Below are 18,763 nucleotides of genomic sequence, written 5' to 3' on the forward strand. Positions count from 1 at the left end.
CAAATAAACTCCATGTTTTATCGTGAAATGCATACTTCTAAAGAGGTGCTAAATTTAATGCAAACGGTATCGATGTCTGTCCAACCTACAGGTTATCGGAAATAGTTATTAATTACGTCAAAATGAAAAACCTTTCTTTTTTGAGATAGTAGAACCTATTTTCAAAATCTCAAGCTCAAATGAAAGGTCCTATGGTTCCATAGGTAACCATTGAATTTTCAGCGAATCCGTCTTCTTGTTCCGGAGTTACAGGTTGAAGTGTACTAAAAGTTTGAAACCGTCATTTAGAGTGGTTATGTTACCATTGAATCCTTCTAAATTTGGCACGAAACCTTTTTCATTTGTATGTTATGTTAGTTGCTGGTCGTCCATTTTTGCCTTTATCATACAGAAAGGCTGTGTAATCACTGCGAAACTGAACTTTGAACGAAGGCCCAGAGAGCTGAGTTTCATATATCATTCGACTCAGTTCGTTGAGATCACAAAATGTGTGTGTGTGTGTGTGTGTATTTTTTACAAACTTCACAATTTTCACAAACTGTTATAAAAAAAAAGGTATTATAGTCCCATAAACTGCTATTAAATTTTATCTCGATCCGATTTTCGGTTGCAAAATTACAGGATGATGTGCACCAAAAAATGAAAAAAATGTCTCTCACTTGTCTCAGAGATGGCGTGGCCGATTTCAACAAACTTTGATTCAAACGAAAGGTCTTATGGTCCCATAGCTTGATATTGAATTTTATCCAACTTTCAGTTACGAAATTACAAGGGCAATATTTCTTACTCATTTTTACAAACTAAGATACAAATAAAAGGTCTTGAAATTTTTAAAAAGTCCCAGAAAAATTGATCCAAATTCGTCTTTCGGTTCCGGTATTGATAAGCGAAAAATTTTCATTTTTAGAGTATTTTTTCACAAACGAGGTGCAAATTTTTATAAAACTTATTGATTAAATCACCTGATTGTCAAACCTTGTTAGTTAGTGAATACTTTATGAATACTAGTCCTCGGTTTCCGCTTCCAAAAGCACCGATAATAGTGGAGAAAAGTTCCAAAATTGGAACTCATATCAATTTCTCAGCAACGGTTAAACTGACTTCCACAAAACATGATTCAAATTAGTGCTCTGATTGTCTTAGATACTGTACAATTTCATCCAGAACCGATTTCTGGCTCCGAAATTATAGGGTGATGAGTGTCAGAACTTTCAAATTGTCGTACAAAATGATGCAAAACCGGTTCGCATCGTTACGTGCTGGTACGGAAGATGAAAATACCATCGCCTAGCATACAGCGTGCTTTGTTCAATTTTGTATAGCGTGCAGGGTTACCACATTTAAATCTTTATTAACTTGACATAACTGTTTACAAATTGAAAAGGTTGTGGTAGTTTATAGCCAAAGAAAGTTTTTGATTTTATTCAAAAAGTTTAGTTGTATTCAAAAAATTTAGTTAAAAAAGAGAAACTAAATCGGACTGAATCTTCCTCTGATGTTTTTGAAAATATAAGTTATATGAGAAAGGCATCATTACACCACTAGGTGGATTAATTTTTTTTTGTTTATTTTTAGAGTCAATAAAAAGCATTTTGAAAAATCCCTATTTTACCTCTAGTGGGATTACTACAAGTATTTTATTTGTCACCATTTTCTGAGTGATTAGGACAACAAAAAATTTCAGTTAAAAGAAAAATTTTACTCATGTTTTCCTCACAACCAAGTGATAACAAATTTGACCGTTTAGAATAACACATAATTTCCAACATGCTGACTGAAACAACATGGTAATTTACCCAAAAAAATCGAATATCTCCCATGTCGGTGGAAACGCAACCAACACATCTGCACCAACGAGACTATATTTCAAGCTTCAGGTTCTGCATCCTCTCAGATTGAATAATTCACAAACAATTCTTCAATACATCGCATTAAATACAACGTTATGTTATGGACATAATCGGATGTTACTAATAGACAACTTAGAATACGCTTGTTAATCGGAATAAATAAAATAAAATAGAGAAGTGATGACAAACGAATATGTCTAATAAATCGCGATATAAATAAAATGGTGTCAAAGCACGCGAAAGAATATAGGGCACCACGACCCATTTGAGTAAGCTGTTCTGTGTGAGTTTTTTTTTTATTCAATAGTAACATATTTGAAGGCACACTGCTTAAGCTCTTAGATGCCAAGGGCATTTTCTTATTTTAAATTAAAACTAACTTAAAACTAGGGTATTATCATTAGGGTAGTGGCGAATTCCGGTCGCAATGGGTCTGTGTGAGTTATTATCCTGAGCATCTATTTAAACGTTCCAGTAATATGTATTAAGTAATAGGGAGCTTCACGGCATTCATTTTCAAGCATTAGGCCCATTCTATTATCTGGTGCAAAATGAATTTATTCTGTTACCGGTTCTAACAACACAAAAGAAAATACCATTGTCAATTTCATTTGCCATTTACCGTTTCTACCAGTTTCTACCTTTACTTTGAAAAAATCTATCAGTAGACCAGAAATACGCTGACCCGATGCTGTGGTAATTGGGTTTCACCTGCGTCAAATCATTTTACCGGTCATAAATCAAGCACATTCATTTCTATTTAGTACCCATCAGGCGTAGCGGATCTTCCCTAGACGATACCTGTCTGTTAGATAAATCATGAAGTAGTACGATTTTTTCCAAGTCAGTTAACTCTTTACTACTGATGCCTCGAATTTAGTAGTAGCACAATTGATATTTTAGGTGTGTATAACCATTTTATAAATATAATACTACCATTTTATATCAAAAATAAATCCAGATTTATTCATAAAATGTACAAAAATCGATAGAATGGACAACAGAGGGTTAACGGTGTTCGATGGTGGGCAACATCAACCAACTAACAATTCGGTTTGTTGCAATAAAACGTGACTTGCGTCTAGAGCCAGATAAACGTAGGTCAAACGTTTCAAATTTCCGCTGTCCGAATAGATGAAACTAATATCCACCCCTAATTGCGTGCGCCTCCGGTGGTTGAATAGGGGACAGACAGTCCAACCATTAGCTATTTTCGTGATATCTTTTCAGTAAGGTCTTCAAGAGATTTTCTCTCTATCAAAGAGGTGGGATTCGGGGATTCAATAGCGATGGAAATCTCCGGATGAAATTTGAACCCTCCATTTTGAGACCCATAAAACTGACTCGCAATAGACAGCAATGGAGAGGGCATCGAAAAAAGGATTAGAGCTCGAGAAGGGCGGTTTCGATTGGCCGAACTCATGGTTACCGCAAGAAATACGATGTAGTCCTTTTCGATAACCGTCAGTTTATCCTTTTTTTACCGATGGAGCTAAGGTAAACTTGTTAAGGATCAACCTTAAATTCTACGAAAAACATGGAGACTAATTACAAAACCTTTATTCTATATTATTTTAAAATTTTGTGTGAGAACTAGTTTGCACTGATTGAAGTTGACGCTTTACATGTACATTACATTTCGCATCATTGCCGAAACAGTCCAATGAACCTTAAGCAACATAAGGGAATATTACTCCATTTTGATGCCATTAGTATCAGGTCGAAGGTTCGGTTTTGGGTAATGTTGCCTTTCCGACTTTTATTTTCGATTTTAGTGCCTTCGTTCCGGAATGCGTGTAATATAATATAAATGCGCTGTGCATCTAAGAATTTCATGGTACGACTTTCACATTTCACTGAATTCGTTTTCTTTTGGCGGCAACCGGACGATGATCTTTGCAGCTTACTTCCTAGTTTTTTTATATAGATTTACATGATGATGGTGGATGAAAGCAAGTAAAAACGAAACAAAATTACACGCATAAAATTTTACTACGGTTAACGGAAAAATGGTGACTCTTTCCGAGCAGACAGAACGCAACGACACAAAAATGGTGAATACAATCTTTTGGTTTTGCACAGAATACTCTTGGAGTAATCAAGAAAAGTAAAGTTTTGCCATAAAAATGTAACTTATTGAGACATATTGCGAGCTGAGCTCACATGAGTGGTTCTCACAAAGTTACTAAATCAGTGCTGCACGAATTACCGCAGCATAGCATTATGTATCATAATAGATGAACATTTTCCTAGAGAAGACATATTTACTAATCAAGAAAGTTTTCTTCAATGAAAGTACGGATGATAAAATGTAGATAAACATTTTATTACCCTTCCTGTGGTGAAATGGGATACCCTGAAGGGAATGAAACTAAACATGAAGAACTAGACTGGACAGGATGATTGATGAAAACCGATTAAAATGATATATCTGACCCAAGCATCTGTGCGGCGAATCTCTTAATGAGATGAAGGCATGTTCCAGTTGTTTGCTACACAAGTTGATATTAGCCCGTGGACCCGAGCATTTATTCTTTCAAATGAGAGAAACCTATGCTTTCTAAGCTTTATGTGTTTAAAATGCACAACAATCGATACAAACTTGTGGATGTATTTAAATTTTCGGAATTAAATTTTCGAGAAGCGAATAAATTCACAGCTAAAAATTTGTTGTAATTTTACATCTACTGATAAGCACTTATTTGTGGCATGAAGTTGGATGTATTTGCTAGTCAAAATTAGTAGTAAGTCGTTTTCAATGAAAAATGCTTGTTTCGTATGCGAATAAGAAAAAAAGCAAATATGAATTGGATATCATTTAGAGGATTCTAAATTGGATATTATTTCGAAAATAATGATAACGACACCCTGGGCATTAGCACAACCTTGAAACAGATTGAATGATGCTGTCACGGTTCCAGGGTTTGTCTTACTCCATGGAAAAGATTGCACACCATTAGTGCCATGGAAGATGTCTGACAAACAGAGGCAACAATATACAGAAGGGGAACAATAAAATTTTATTTTTATTTTTTTATTTTGTTAAATTTCGTCCATCTGACCAACATGGTCTTAATGGAACTGTCTAATTCTAAAAACGAACAAACAACAAGAATAAATACATAGTGGTCAAGTAATAAAATTAAAATTACGGACTGATAGTAAACGCCGACGGTAGCTGTTTGAGGTGCGATTGAAGTCGAAGTGCTCGGAGACCTCGTTGAAGTGACGAATTGAAGCAGCTAGAGAGCTATTTGCAGCGTAGTTCGTAAACTGCGGAGTCACAAACAGTAGAGTCCTCGGTCGAAGTGAGCGGGCAGGAGCATATAAGTTGATTCGAGCCAGCAAGTCTGGCACATCGTACTCAGCAAGCAAGATTTTGACAACAAAGGTAGCATTTGATGCATTCTTTCTATCAGTTAGGGTGTCGAGACCCAGCAAACGACAGCGGTCGGCGTACGGTGGCAGGTTACGTGGGTCACTCCATGGCAGATATCGCAGTGCATACCTGACGAATCTGCGCTGCACAGCTTCGAAACGTGCACCTCACACTTCCTGATAGGGACTCCAGACAACAGAAGCAAATTCAAGCAGCGAGCGAACCAAGGACCAATACAAGGCCTTCAAACATAGCGGATCACGGAACTCACTCGATATTTTGAACATGAATCCAAGTTGACGATTCGCTTTGCCGATCGTAGTTGAGAAGTGCCTTTCATCCAAGACGACACCAAGGTCCTTGACGTGGTCGACACGTTGAAGCGGGGTCCCAGCGATGTTATAATCAAACGGAACTGCAGTCCTGGTACTTCAAAAGCTAATTACAGAACATTTGGCGACACACAAGACCATCATATTACGTTCGCACCAGTCGTTGAAGATGCACAGGAGGTTCTGCAGTTCTCGGCAATCAGTAATCAGCGAACGACGTGATAAATTTTGACATCATCAGAGAAAAACAATTTTCCTCCACGCTGTAGGACAAAAGCTGTATCATTGACGAATAGTGAGAAGAGCAATGGACCCAGTGTGCTGCCCTGCGGAACTCCTGAACAGTTGGAAAAGCAGTCAGAAGAACTATTTCCTATGCAGACAGATAATTCTCGTTGCACCAGGTACGATCTTAGCCAGTCGCAGAATCCAGACGAGCATCCCATTTTTGCAAGTTTAGCGAGCAGAATGTCATGGTTGACTTTGTCGAATGCAGCTTTTAGATCGGTGTAGATCACATCCACTTGCAGTTTTTTGCATATTTGATCCATGCAGAACGATGTAAAGCTAATGAGATTAGTCTCAACAGAGCGATCCGGAATGAATCCATGCTGGTAGGGACTAATGTATTGCTTGCAAGATGCAAAGAGTTTTTCGTGAATCAGCGACTCAAACACTTTGGATTCCACTGCCAGTGAGGTGATGCCACGGTTAGCAGGTACATCACGGACTGCTCTGCCTATCTCAGCTTGCGTTGGTGAGTCGATCGTGAAAACACTCGAGAAGTGTTTCGCAAAAAGGCTGCACTTATCAACAGGGGACAAAGAAATGTCATTGTCGAGATGCAGCCTTGACGGGAGACCATTTTCTTTCCTCTTTGTATTGACGAACGACCAGAATCCCTTCGGGTTGCGGCACAGATTCTGTTGAGTGCGACATACCGCTTGTAAAGAAACTTATTGTAGCTGCGATAGTTGTTGCTGGCAACTGAGAAGTTCTGTTTGGTGAGGGGGGATCGTCGGCTACAGAATGCACGAAGAGATTTAGCACGTGCACGCTTCAGTTTCCGTAGAGTGGCGTTTGTCCATGGTGGCTTACTCGGAGGTTGGGACCTCGGTACAGAGGCAGAGACACAATCTAGGAGAAGGCAATTGAAGCGTGCACCATCGACAAGCAAGCGACTTGCAGGAGTAGTTGTCGATACTATCGGATCGGGAAACGTATATCCATGACGAGTGGGTGACCAAACAAGCACCGGCTGATTCAAATCCCCAAGCATTAAGAGCACATCAGATGGATCAGCTATCGTTGCAGCACATTTAGCAGCATCCAGGTGAAGCTGCATGGTACTGCAGTCATGTCGTCGTTCAGGCGGAATGTACACAGCACCGACAAATACATTTCGAGAGAGAAGTTTAATGTTAACCCATACCGTTTCGATCGAAGTGAACCGATCGTTCCTGATCAAACCGGAGTCCAACGAGTTAGACACCGCGATTAATACTCCTCCGCCACGTGTTCGAATGTTATTAGCTATGCTGCGGTCGCATCAGTCGACGTTGAAACGGTCACCAAATATTTGAACAGAATAGATTTTGTCGTCCAACCACGTCTCTGAGAACACATAAACATCATAATCGCTATCCAGTGCAGCCAGGTAGACATCGTCCAGCTTTGTCCTCAGTCCCCGAGTGTTTTGATAATAAACACGAAGACCGCGTGCGTAGGCAGAGTGAGTTGTACCATTTCGACAATGGACATGTTTCTTATTCTGAATATACCAAACTTGACAGACATAGTCCATACTAGAACAAATAATATGCTTTGATCTGTGGAAGAGAAGCGATCTATTAATCAAATCGTATCTCTTTTGCAGTAATTTGACCATATGATGACCGAGTCATGTCCTCTTTGTTATCTCTGGAAGCCGCAGACAGCGTGGACAGCATCGTCCAAGGTGTGCACACCTAGTAGTTTGGTTGCATGTTAAATTTTGCTCCCTATTAACATTCTACAGATTAGTACTTTCTCAGATATATGTTACTTTCACTTAGTTCCATACTGATGCTCCACTCACTCACTAATCGTCATTCATACTCTGCTATGCGGAAAACATTTATTTCCACTTTCAAGATTGTAGATTGGGTGCATTAAATGTTTATGCATTTTATCATATAATTTCATGCATAACATCGACAAAGATAGATACAATTAGAACACATTAGAAAAGTTACTGTAAGTGGACCAAATATTTAGATGTCATTTTAAGACAATTAAGGTAATAATCGTTTGTACCGCTTCAGGCACAGAAGACTATATACGAAAGCAGAGTCAAGACCGAGCAGGTATAATACTAAATTCTCAGAATTTTCTCAAACGAGGATATTAAATTCAATGAAGCAGTTGGTAGGATGAAAAGGTAAGAAACGATTGAACGATTATCGACGAGCAGCATGAATCGATTTGGTTGTAGACCTACACTTGATGCAGTGAAAGACTCCCCAGGATAGTATTACAAATAGAGCGGTCATGCACCGCTAATTTCACACAAATTTTCAAACATCAATGAAACATGCCGACTGAGTCAATTTTCTATGACTTCTCAACTACCAGGCTTAAGTTAAAAATTACAGTATTCATTTTTTCCTTAAATTACTGTAGGATAATGCGGGGCAAAGTTGGGATCTTAATAATCAACGATTTATTTCATATATTGTAGAATGAAATTCATTCATTTTAAAATTATAGCTTTTCTTAGATGACAAAAATCCAAATGAAAAAAATAGTTTAAAAACCTTCAACGATCGCTTTTTCCATTTAAAATAAACTCACTTTCTGATTTAGGAACCACTTTCGTCTGAAGTTTTACAATTCATCATGTTTCTGAATATTTACTAATCGATTCGTCTCAAAATATGATCACTATTTCACATAATTACACAACTATTCAATGTTAAATTACTTTGTAGTTAGTAATGTTCACTTTCCACTTGTTTGTTCAACGATTAAAGACTTCTGAAATTACTTGATAAGCAATAAAAGCAATGAAAAATATGAGATGAATATTTGCACTTAATTCACTTGATTGCGCTTTGTTTTCATCTCATTTCGTATCGCAAGGTTGCCAAGTTTTCTCATAATGTTAAATAAAATAAAAATTTTTCTTCTTTAAATTATCATCAACAAGTATTTTTTGGTATCCGTGACATTAGTTTAATTATATCATTGATATTTATATATAAATAAAACTGTTTCGGATTCTAATATTACCAAATAGAGCGTGTTAAATACTAATCAAATAACCATTGTGACAAATCTAGTAGCACTGGTTTCTTTCCGCTATACGTCACCATAACACTGTTAAATGTGTATGTTTTATCGGCTGTGCACAGAGATGCCAGATATTTTCATAGAAAAATATATATCTGCTCTATCTGTTTTCACTAATAAAATGAATCAAATTCAAATCAAATTCAAATTGGGTTTAAATTTTAATATAGATGTTTATCAGTGTTCATCATCAAACATTTGCACAAAAAATTTCCGTTTTAACATGTGATTTGTCCGTTGATTAATAAACTTTAAAAGAAATACCACAATCAAATACTAATAGATACTCCGAGAGAAAAGTCTAACGTTTTACTTCTCACTTTTTATGAACCTTTACAAATCTGTATTAAATTTAGAAAATCTGTAATCTGATTTAACGAACGCGAACGCAAAAATCTATACAAAACAAATGAATCTGTATGAATGGCATCTCTGATTCTGCATTTTGTTTTAAGAAGGGCTAATGCCTAAATAGTAACAATTCTTTTTTTTTTGTTTTTTAAGCTCTCCAAATTAACTGCAGAGTAAAATTTTTAATTTGAAACGAAAGGTAATAAAAACGGTCCAAAAAATTTTAAAAGTCGAAATGATTCCTAACAGTTTTTTAAAATATCGTGTGTTGTGTCATAGTTGGCATTAGGCCCTTTTTAACGAAAATTCTGACATTTTGAACCTGAGAGTGTAATAGTGCAATATTTTGGTTTTGATTGCTGTCGCCATTGCTAATTTATGGGATGAATAAAGAACCAACGATAGGATGAATATAAAACCTTTGAGATGAAATTAGAACTACAGTAGTGAACATATCAGAAGTGTTTTTAGCTGATTTTTTAATTATTATTTTAATTTCCAAGGAAAGTGAATCAATTCCCAATGTGGAGCAAGGCGAACTAAGCAGAAATATGAAATAATCGTAGTGATTTTGGCGGCTGAATCAGGTTTTTAAGGTAACGTCCTTACAAATGAGATGAAATAGGGAGCCCTTACCCTAGCAAAAAGAAAAGCAGAACAAAAAGGGGGCCTTTGAGAAAAAAACTCGAACAATGTGATTAAAAATCATTTTTTGTTGTCTCTTAGTGTTTTTAATGACATTCATTAGAAACCATAGGCTACATAAAAAAGAAAAAAACACGAAATATTTGTTTAAAGTCGGAATCAGATGTGACGATCGTTATGATTACCTTACCTAAGATGTATTGGTGGTTGACCTCAAACTCTTTTGCGACCAACAGAGCGTTGAGTGTTGGCCGGCTCTATCGTTTATATTTTTTGTTGGAAGATTTCGAAAGATATTTCCTATTTTTTTCAATATCAGAATACGATGTTGGCTGCTTAGAACTCTTGCAGCTTGCAACAAAGAACCTTTAGGAGCGTTCAGATCCTACAAGGATACCGATTGGGCATATGAGAACAGCTGAAATCTAAAGAGCTGCATACACGGTATTGAAAATCACTGCTGCCACCAGTCAAGAACAAATAACCAATGAAGCAGTCCCAGAAGATCAAGAAAATCGTGTTCTGTAAGTGATTTACCATGAGTTTTGATTAACAAATTTGGTATTTGGTAATTTGATTATAATTCGATATGCATCAATGTTAGTAAATGAATGGAACATATTTATTTCTTTTTCTCGGAATGCAATCGGTTGGAAATTGATCTTCAGCTTATTAATTATTAATGTCTATGTAATTTAATGATGATGTGAAGTGAATTCCATGTACCATTTCACGTAATTATTACGTGATTTTCCTATGCACATAATAAATGTTCACATCATGTAATCCTTACGTGAACTTCAGTTAATAATTTTAGTAAAATAACATATTTTCTACTAGAAAAGTAATATATTATTTACCTATTGAATAAGACACATGATATATGATCAAGTTTTCTATCTTCTTTCTATTCATTTGAGCATACGTGAAAAGTTGGGTGGATGAGATTCATGTACGTTTTCTGGTTGAAACGACGTGATTTATTTGTTGAGTGCACACTTGTGAAAACAACTGCGTTTGTGCATCAAAAGAATACACAAAAATGCACTATCATGTAGTTGTATGAATTAGAATTTCTGGAAAGAGGTGCTTAATTTTTTTTCGTAAAACGATCCATTAATGTCGTCTCAGCTTGAAACCAAAACTAATCCAGTTTCAACCCTAACTGCTGTCAAATCTATACGCTTGACAGCTGTTGGAGTCAAAACTGGGTGCATTTCGACTTTTGTGATTTCTATGCAATTATGTTTTACACAAATACAACATAAGTTCACAAAATAAGATGGATAAACGTCGTTTGACTGCTATCGGTGATTTGTTTATATATTCATACCAATTTAAACGCACGTTACTGAACATATAAACAAACCACTGATAGCTGTCAAACATGAATGCTATTCATCACGAGTTCATTCACCTTGTATAATCGATAAGGTTTTTTTATCAATGCATCAAAAATAAATTGTTTCATCATTGATAGTTCAGTAGGACTTTACTTAATATTTGGCAACAGTTCTTCTGAATTGTCGAAAAACCTGATCAGGTTTTTTTTTATTGGTGGCATCAACCACAAATAAACTCAGCACACTTTGGAAAGACCTTGTGATTTTACATCTTATAATACGCACATAAAAGAAGCTGCACAGCTCACGCAAATTTACGTGGAAGAACACGTAATATTGTGTGATTGGAAGATTCCACACACTTAAAAATTTTTACATCTTATTAGATGCACATAATTGGAGCGTCGCAGTTCACGCAAATTTACGTCTACGAACATTTAATATTGTGTCTAAAACTCCATGAAATGAAATTCAGTGAAATAAAAAAAAGCAACCCACCGCGTCTTGAACCGAGAATCATTGGATCGCAAGTTCGTCTGTTAATCGACTGAGCCACAGAAGCATGCATCTGCTTGGCTGGTAAAAGGTGCATTTAAATTCATACAGTCGCACCTGCTAGTAAAAGGCAAGTTACAGTCGAAACCAGTAAAATTCAAGCTCATCTAACATTAAGTCATTACAAATAAAATTTTCCGTCATTTGACAAATTAGGTCTTTATGAATTACATCGTATGAGGGATTAAGTCACCTGTGAAATTCAATTTTTTTTGGAATATTCATTGAAATTTCATTGAAATAAAAAAAACTGATAGCAACAGCGATGACTTCAAACTGGAATCATTAGGTCACAAAGTACGTTTATCGACTGAGCCACAGAAGCACACATCTTCTTGACTAGTAAATGGTGCATTGAAAATTCATACAGTCGCACTTGTTAGCCGAATACAAATTACAGGAGAAACCAGTAAAATTCATGCTAATCCAACATTGAGTCCATTACACATGAAATTTTACACCATTTGACAAATTAGGTCTTTATGAGTGGCATAAAAATTGAAATATTTTTGGTGTGAGGTTAAAAAAATAACCATGCCTCTTAGAGCTAAGGTAGGGTGTCTTAATAATAATATAGTTTAAAAAAATTAACGTTTTCAGAAGAATAAGTCAACTGTGTGCAACTGTACCCGATCAGTAGATTATAACCGAGTTTATCATACGATAGTTACATTCTGATATAAACTTGTTATTGCTTACTGATCGAGTTACCTGCACCTTTTGTAAACACACTTCTAGTATTGGTAACACGTTTAATAGCTGACTGAAAAAACTCCCCTGACCATTCGACATATTTAGCCTAAAATGCTTTATATTGATAATACATAATGATAACAAAACGTAATATAGGCAGCTGTAACCCAAATAAATAATTTCCAATCCAGCAGTCAGCAACAACTCAGCAGTGATAGCTTAAGCACCAACCCGCATAGCTAAATTTCTGAAATCTGAGTTGAAGACTTCAATAACGGGAAGCAATTTTCATAAAATATGTAATAAAACAGCCAACTGTTACGGATCACATAAACCGCCAGTAAACGTCGTTGGCTACGGGACTCAACAGTTAACTTCATTTTGGAATCTTACCTGATGGTTGTTACGTGGTAGTTGTGATTCCGGAACATAAAGAACCTTCTCAACTTTGTTCTACTGGTTTATTTAGGATATTTCGTCCTTGCTCTTGCCTACTGTAACAGGGTTGTCTTTATTTCTTTTCGCTAGGTACTTTTCATCCAGAGACTGCAATAACACTACGAAATTTTTGGATCGACTACTGCGGCGGAAACATTTGAATATGTACACCAGAAGCGCTGATTCTACCGTACAGCCCGTTAGTAACGACGACGACGGTTAAGCAATTACGGGGTCTTATTTTATTATATTCCTTCACGAAAGCGCGTTTCCTCGTTTCCACACGTTCGATGGGCTGAGCGGAAGAGGTAAAATTATAAAAATTGGTAGCACTTTTATTTTTATTATTTGAAATTGGAAGTTCTGGCCCAGAACTATTCGTGGGATGCACTTTGTAAATGTTCCTTAGCGGTGGTTGTCTTGAGCTCTAAGTTTGTATAGAAATTGTAATGGCAGGAAGTAAATGTTTCCACAACGCCTACCAGCTGGACATTAGAACACGAACGGAGGCAATGTGGCGCGGACGAGCTGGAACGGTTTCATTTACGCTGGTGTCGGCGATAGCCCTCTTCCTATATGACCGGTATGGGATGTATTTGCTGTTTCCCTCGCGATGGGCTCCAATCTGGTCGGTCCACTGCTGTCGGCTTTATTGTTTTATTGCTTCCAATCTGGTTTGATTTGATGGCCTGTTGACAAATTTGTTTTTCGCGTTTTATGCTGCTAGATTATTTGCTTCCATTTTTTTATGCAACAGTTGTGTAGCATTTGTTTGTTCCTCAATTTCGTGAGATGAATTTTGTGTGTTTGAGAGCTTATGTTGGTTAGCGTTAATTTCTACTTCACACACTACGAATTTTGGATTTATTCACAATGGGTTTGCTTTGCTCAATTTGCTAATTACAACCATTGACCATTAAGCGCTTGTTACATTATCAAATATTTTTAAGGAGATGTTTGATATTGTGATTGAGCGTTGAAAATCTGCGAACGAAAAATTATAAACATTGCATTAAACTAGTGTACATTGTACAGGATAATGAATATACATTCATTATGAATGTAAATAAACTAAAACTATTGTAATGAGAGAGAGACAGACAACGATCAATAATGATTTCAGTATTTATTGAAATTAAACTGATTTTGAATACGTGAACAATAAGTATAGCACACTTATGCAGCCCATGCTGAAAATTTGTGAGAAATACTTAACACTAACAAAACTACAAATATCAATGAGTTTGCTTGTCAAACGTTTTTTGTTTGAAATAATCGTTGAATATCAATAGACATATTTTATAGGTTGCATATTATTTTACTATTCATCTTCGAATTATCAGTTTTGTTCAAATTGAACTGCTAGTGCTCCATAACAGTCACTTATTAGAATGTCTTTTCTTGTCAGTGCATAACTATTTATGTGGAAATGTTATGCCACCTGCAGTTCAACATAAACCACTAGGCAAACGCAAAGATATTGCTATTTGCAATAGACTTATAATTAGCACCAAAGTACCAAGTACTTCCTAACAGTGCCGTTATGCACTGACTAGTCTAAGACGAAACGTAAAGATAATGAAATTGGTTAGGTGCCCTACCACAAACAAGGTTGATCCCTAAATGATAACATTAATGAAGATATTGGATCAGGATGCAATTATAGTATTGCTTAAGTGAAATTAAATTTCACTTCTTTATAAGGAGTGTATCGAAAAATAGTAAGCAACATTGATTATTGAATAAAAAACCGAAAAAAACATATTTTGACATCAGTATTCGATATATTGTAGAAAAATTACATTTTTTATGCATTTCACTGATTATATTGTAGAAAATCCTAGTTTCTGTGAAACGCTCGCACTTTATACTTGACATTCTTCATTAAATTCTACACAGTTCCTTTTGTGACTTTCCTGGTGGCAGCTGTCCATTTTTTTTAAATCCTCCATGTCAAAATATGCAGAAGTTAAAAAAAAACTGGACAGCTGCCACCAGGAAAGTCACAAACTGTACCTTCCTTCCGAAAGTGCCGCTTGACAATTGCCCAATACCTTTCAATTGGCCGAAGATCCGGGCAGTTCGATGCGTTGATGTCCTTTTCCACGAATTGTACATTATTTTTTGACAACCACTGTAGAACGGAGTTGGCGTAGTGAGCTGAAGCCAAATCCAGCCAGAAGAGAGAAGGAGCCTTGTGCTTTCTGTACAGTGGCATCATTCTCTTCTTCAAACATTCTTCCTCGTACACCTTGGCGTTAATTGAGCCCTTCGTGAAGAAAATCGACGACCGCAAACCACAGGTACAAATTGCTTGCCAGACAAAAACCTTCCGACCAAACTTTTCCATCGCCACCGTGGTGTCAGCGTCGTCCAGGTCCTGGTACACCGATTTCGTATAATATTGCGGTCCGGGCAGCGCTCGAGAGTCTTCCTTGGCGTAGGTTTCGTCGTCGATCATGATGCATCCGTCTTTATTCTGTAGAATCCGGTTATACAGTTTTCGCGCTCTTGTTTTGGCCTGAACTTGCAGTATCAGGGACTTTTTCGGTACCTTCTGTTTCTTGTACGTTTTCAGGGAGCTCCGAACTTTTATCCGTTGAATCATTCCGATGCTGGTGTTGAACTGCTTGGCTAAATCCCGCGTCGACGCCGATGCGTTTTTCCTGATGTACTCAACCACTTTTAAATCCCGGCCGGGCTGACTGGGACCCGTTTTCCTACCGGATCGGGGCAAATCCTTCATGGAAAGGGTCTTACCAAACTTCTCGATAGTATTTTTGACACTGGTGTGGTGCACTTTCACCCGTTTTGCAATTACGTTGTATGTGACACCACCAAGTGTGCAGAATTTTCTTTCGCATTTCCGGATCAATTCAACTCATCATTGAAACGATAAACCGTACCGAAACCAATCGATTACGCAGCTGTTATTGACAACATGTCACCGCAAAACACGCTGCAAAAAAATAAGCCATTTCAGAGTAATAACTGTTTGAATGTTGCTAACTACTTATAGATACACTCCTTATGACATCAGGTTTCATCAGTTTTTATGTTTAATACTTGACATCTCTGTCTCGGCTTGATATAATGAGAGGTTCAAAGATTTTATCGTTGATTCGAAGCGAAACCCATACTAGTATAAAGATGTATTCCACATCAATAATTTAATTTTTGCATTGCGCGGTAGCGTTGTCCGTCGTCATTGTGTAATTGTGTTATTGTGAATTGTAATTTCAAATTGGATTACAAATAAGATGAAATAATCGATTCCAGGCGGAATCAGTAGGTGCATTTGGAACTCACAATGAATTCCGACTCAACTTCCAGACAAATTAACTGAGCAGTGGTGTTTTCAAACACACAATGAAGCTCTGACGACTTCCACTGCTGCATACTGGAAACGCAAATCGTTGTTAAAAAGTCCAATGAAGTTCCTTTACACCATTTTACTGCATCAAATATTTTGTTCTCTTCCTCAGAACACAGGTTTACCAATCCATGGAAACTACCATCTCGTGTCGAAAAAGGTTACTAAGTCAATATTTTTAATAGCTTGCGTTTAGCATGCATCAGAATCTGAAATGTCAAAATAAGCATGATGTCAACTTTGAGGAACTTTTCAATATTTTATGTGTTTTATATTTTATGTATCTGATGAAGTAAAATAAATAAAATTAATACAAGTTGATTGATATGTAGAATCAAGAAACTGCAACACTCAATTCGGAAATATTGGCGAAATTTTAGAAAAAAAATGAATTCGTTCAGTTCTGCATTAACATTTAGAATTTTACATAAATTGAAAATAAACTTCAGCTACACTTATATCAAAGGGAATTTCAGATACAACAATGTATTCTCTCACGAATTAGTTAGTTATGGCTTATTTTTTCGTACAGTGCATTTGGATAAATGTTTCATATATTTAGGATTGTTTCATTCAGTCAAATACGTGGGAACATCGATTGAATAGTCGACACATACTGGAAAAGGGTTCGTTAAAGGCGTAGTTTGTGCGGACAGATTGTATTCTCTGGAATGGGTGAGATCGAAAACTATGAAAGTGAATATCTAAATTCAGTTTTTGGAACAGGTCAAGGCAATCAGTTCGAGATTGTAACGAATCTGCTACGAAAATGGCTTTAGAGACATCACGGCGAACGGATAACAAATCGAGATCGATAAGTTTACAACGCTCCTGATATCTGGGAAGGTTGTAGGGATCCCTCCAAGAGATATTACGAAGGGTGAACTGAAGTACTGCACTGAGTAAGGGTAAGAACATCAATTAGAATGCCACTGTCCAATCCAATTTTTTAGCTTCTTTGTGTATTTTGTGGTCAAGCACATAGGGGAAGATGGGGCACCCCCGAGGCACAATGCACCTTTTGCTTTTCTCAAAAGTTACCAAATTTTTCAATGAAATTTCAATGAAACTGAAAGACCGCCTTTAATCCGTTATTTTGATGGATTTTTACCCGTTGTTTAAGATCATCCTGCCTCTATGTTTAGATAATCGTCACTTCGCGTAATTTAGAGTGTATATTTTTCATGTTTTCCACGATCGGGCGTTATACCCCGCATATATTTCAGTAGACAATTTTGAAGGGTTTTAGAGAATAAGATATTTTATGTAGTTTTCAATGTATTCAGCGAGTATTTGTACGTAATTTTGAGAAATAATGATTACGGAAGATAATCATGCATGAAACTCTCCCGTGTTATTCTCTATAGTTAAAATATAGCTACATTTCTTTAGGGGGTGCATTTTACCCCATCTACCCCTACTTTCTTTTTCTATTAGTCTAGTTATTTGATGTGAAAATTTGCCGATGGAACTGTAGAAAATCACTCCGCCCATTGGATCTACTGGGACTACGTCTTACCTCCTCCTTCTTCAGACTTATAGGAAGTGCATTGATCGTACGGACAGTATTGTCGTATCTATATCGCACAGAGTGAATTGATGCCAAATTGATGCCCTATTTCATATGTTAAATACACATCATCAATTAGATCGGTTCATGGTCGAGATGCCTAAACTCTCTAGCTCTCCGATTCGATAATAGATTTCGGCCTACCTGAGCGTTTATGCCGTAAATGATATCAATATGCCGCCATGAATTTCTATTGGAGACAGGTTTCAGTTGAATTTTTTCGTCAGCCCTCGTTTGTTGTGAGTAGCTAGGGTGGCGATAGCTAGCAGTTTACGATGACCTTAAAAAAACTCGAGAGGAGGCACGCGATAAGAACTTGTGAGTAGAAAGTCACCATTGGATGTGGACGATCACTTCAATTTGCTCTACTTTCTTTTTCTTACGTTTCGACTCAACAGTGCAAAGTCGTCAAATTTAATAACATACTACGTAAAAATCCATGCAAAAAACAAAACGTGTGGTAAGAGTCGTAATATGATTCAAAATAAAAAAATATTGGACGAGCAGTTTTCACGATGAGAATATCTTATTTTGTTCATAACGCTAACCGAACAAACTTTCTTGCACAAAATTTGGTAATTATTTTCACCCAACACACAATTTCTTCCCCCACAAGGAGCTAGTTCGGGATCGATGTTTACTGTTTAAAAGTTCACCCACGCGGAATCGGTAAAACTTTGAACAAACACGCCATAAAACGTATGGATGTCTGAAAGTGCTGACTACTATCAACAAGGCATTATGTCTCGATAGAAACTCGACAACAAAATGTGATTAATCAAGAGAAAACAGAAAAAGGGAAAAAATCAAACTCCAAACTACTACAATAGCAGCTACTTTGGAGGCTGATTTCTAACGATCCTTCGTGGAAAAGAACTCTGCAGGAAATGCGTTGGTGGCGGTG

General features: G+C 36.8%; 1 protein-coding gene across 3 annotated transcripts in view; it reads right to left on the minus strand.

Annotated features, from left to right (window-relative positions):
* The window catches only part of LOC131439455 (zwei Ig domain protein zig-8-like), a 436,989-nt gene that overhangs the window by 341,337 nt on the left and 76,889 nt on the right, over nucleotides 1–18,763 (minus strand). For 2 of the 3 annotated variants that reach the window (XM_058610475.1, XM_058610474.1), the window contains exon 2: nucleotides 12,872–13,900. The exons of the other annotated variant lie outside the window; for it this stretch is intronic. The gene's annotated coding sequence lies outside the window, so the exon portion shown is untranslated. The remainder of the gene's footprint in view (nucleotides 1–12,871; nucleotides 13,901–18,763) is intronic. 3 annotated transcript variants of the gene reach the window in all.

Source organism: Malaya genurostris, chromosome 3, assembly GCF_030247185.1.
Source record: "Malaya genurostris strain Urasoe2022 chromosome 3, Malgen_1.1, whole genome shotgun sequence".
NCBI classification, from domain to species: domain Eukaryota; kingdom Metazoa; phylum Arthropoda; class Insecta; order Diptera; family Culicidae; genus Malaya; species Malaya genurostris.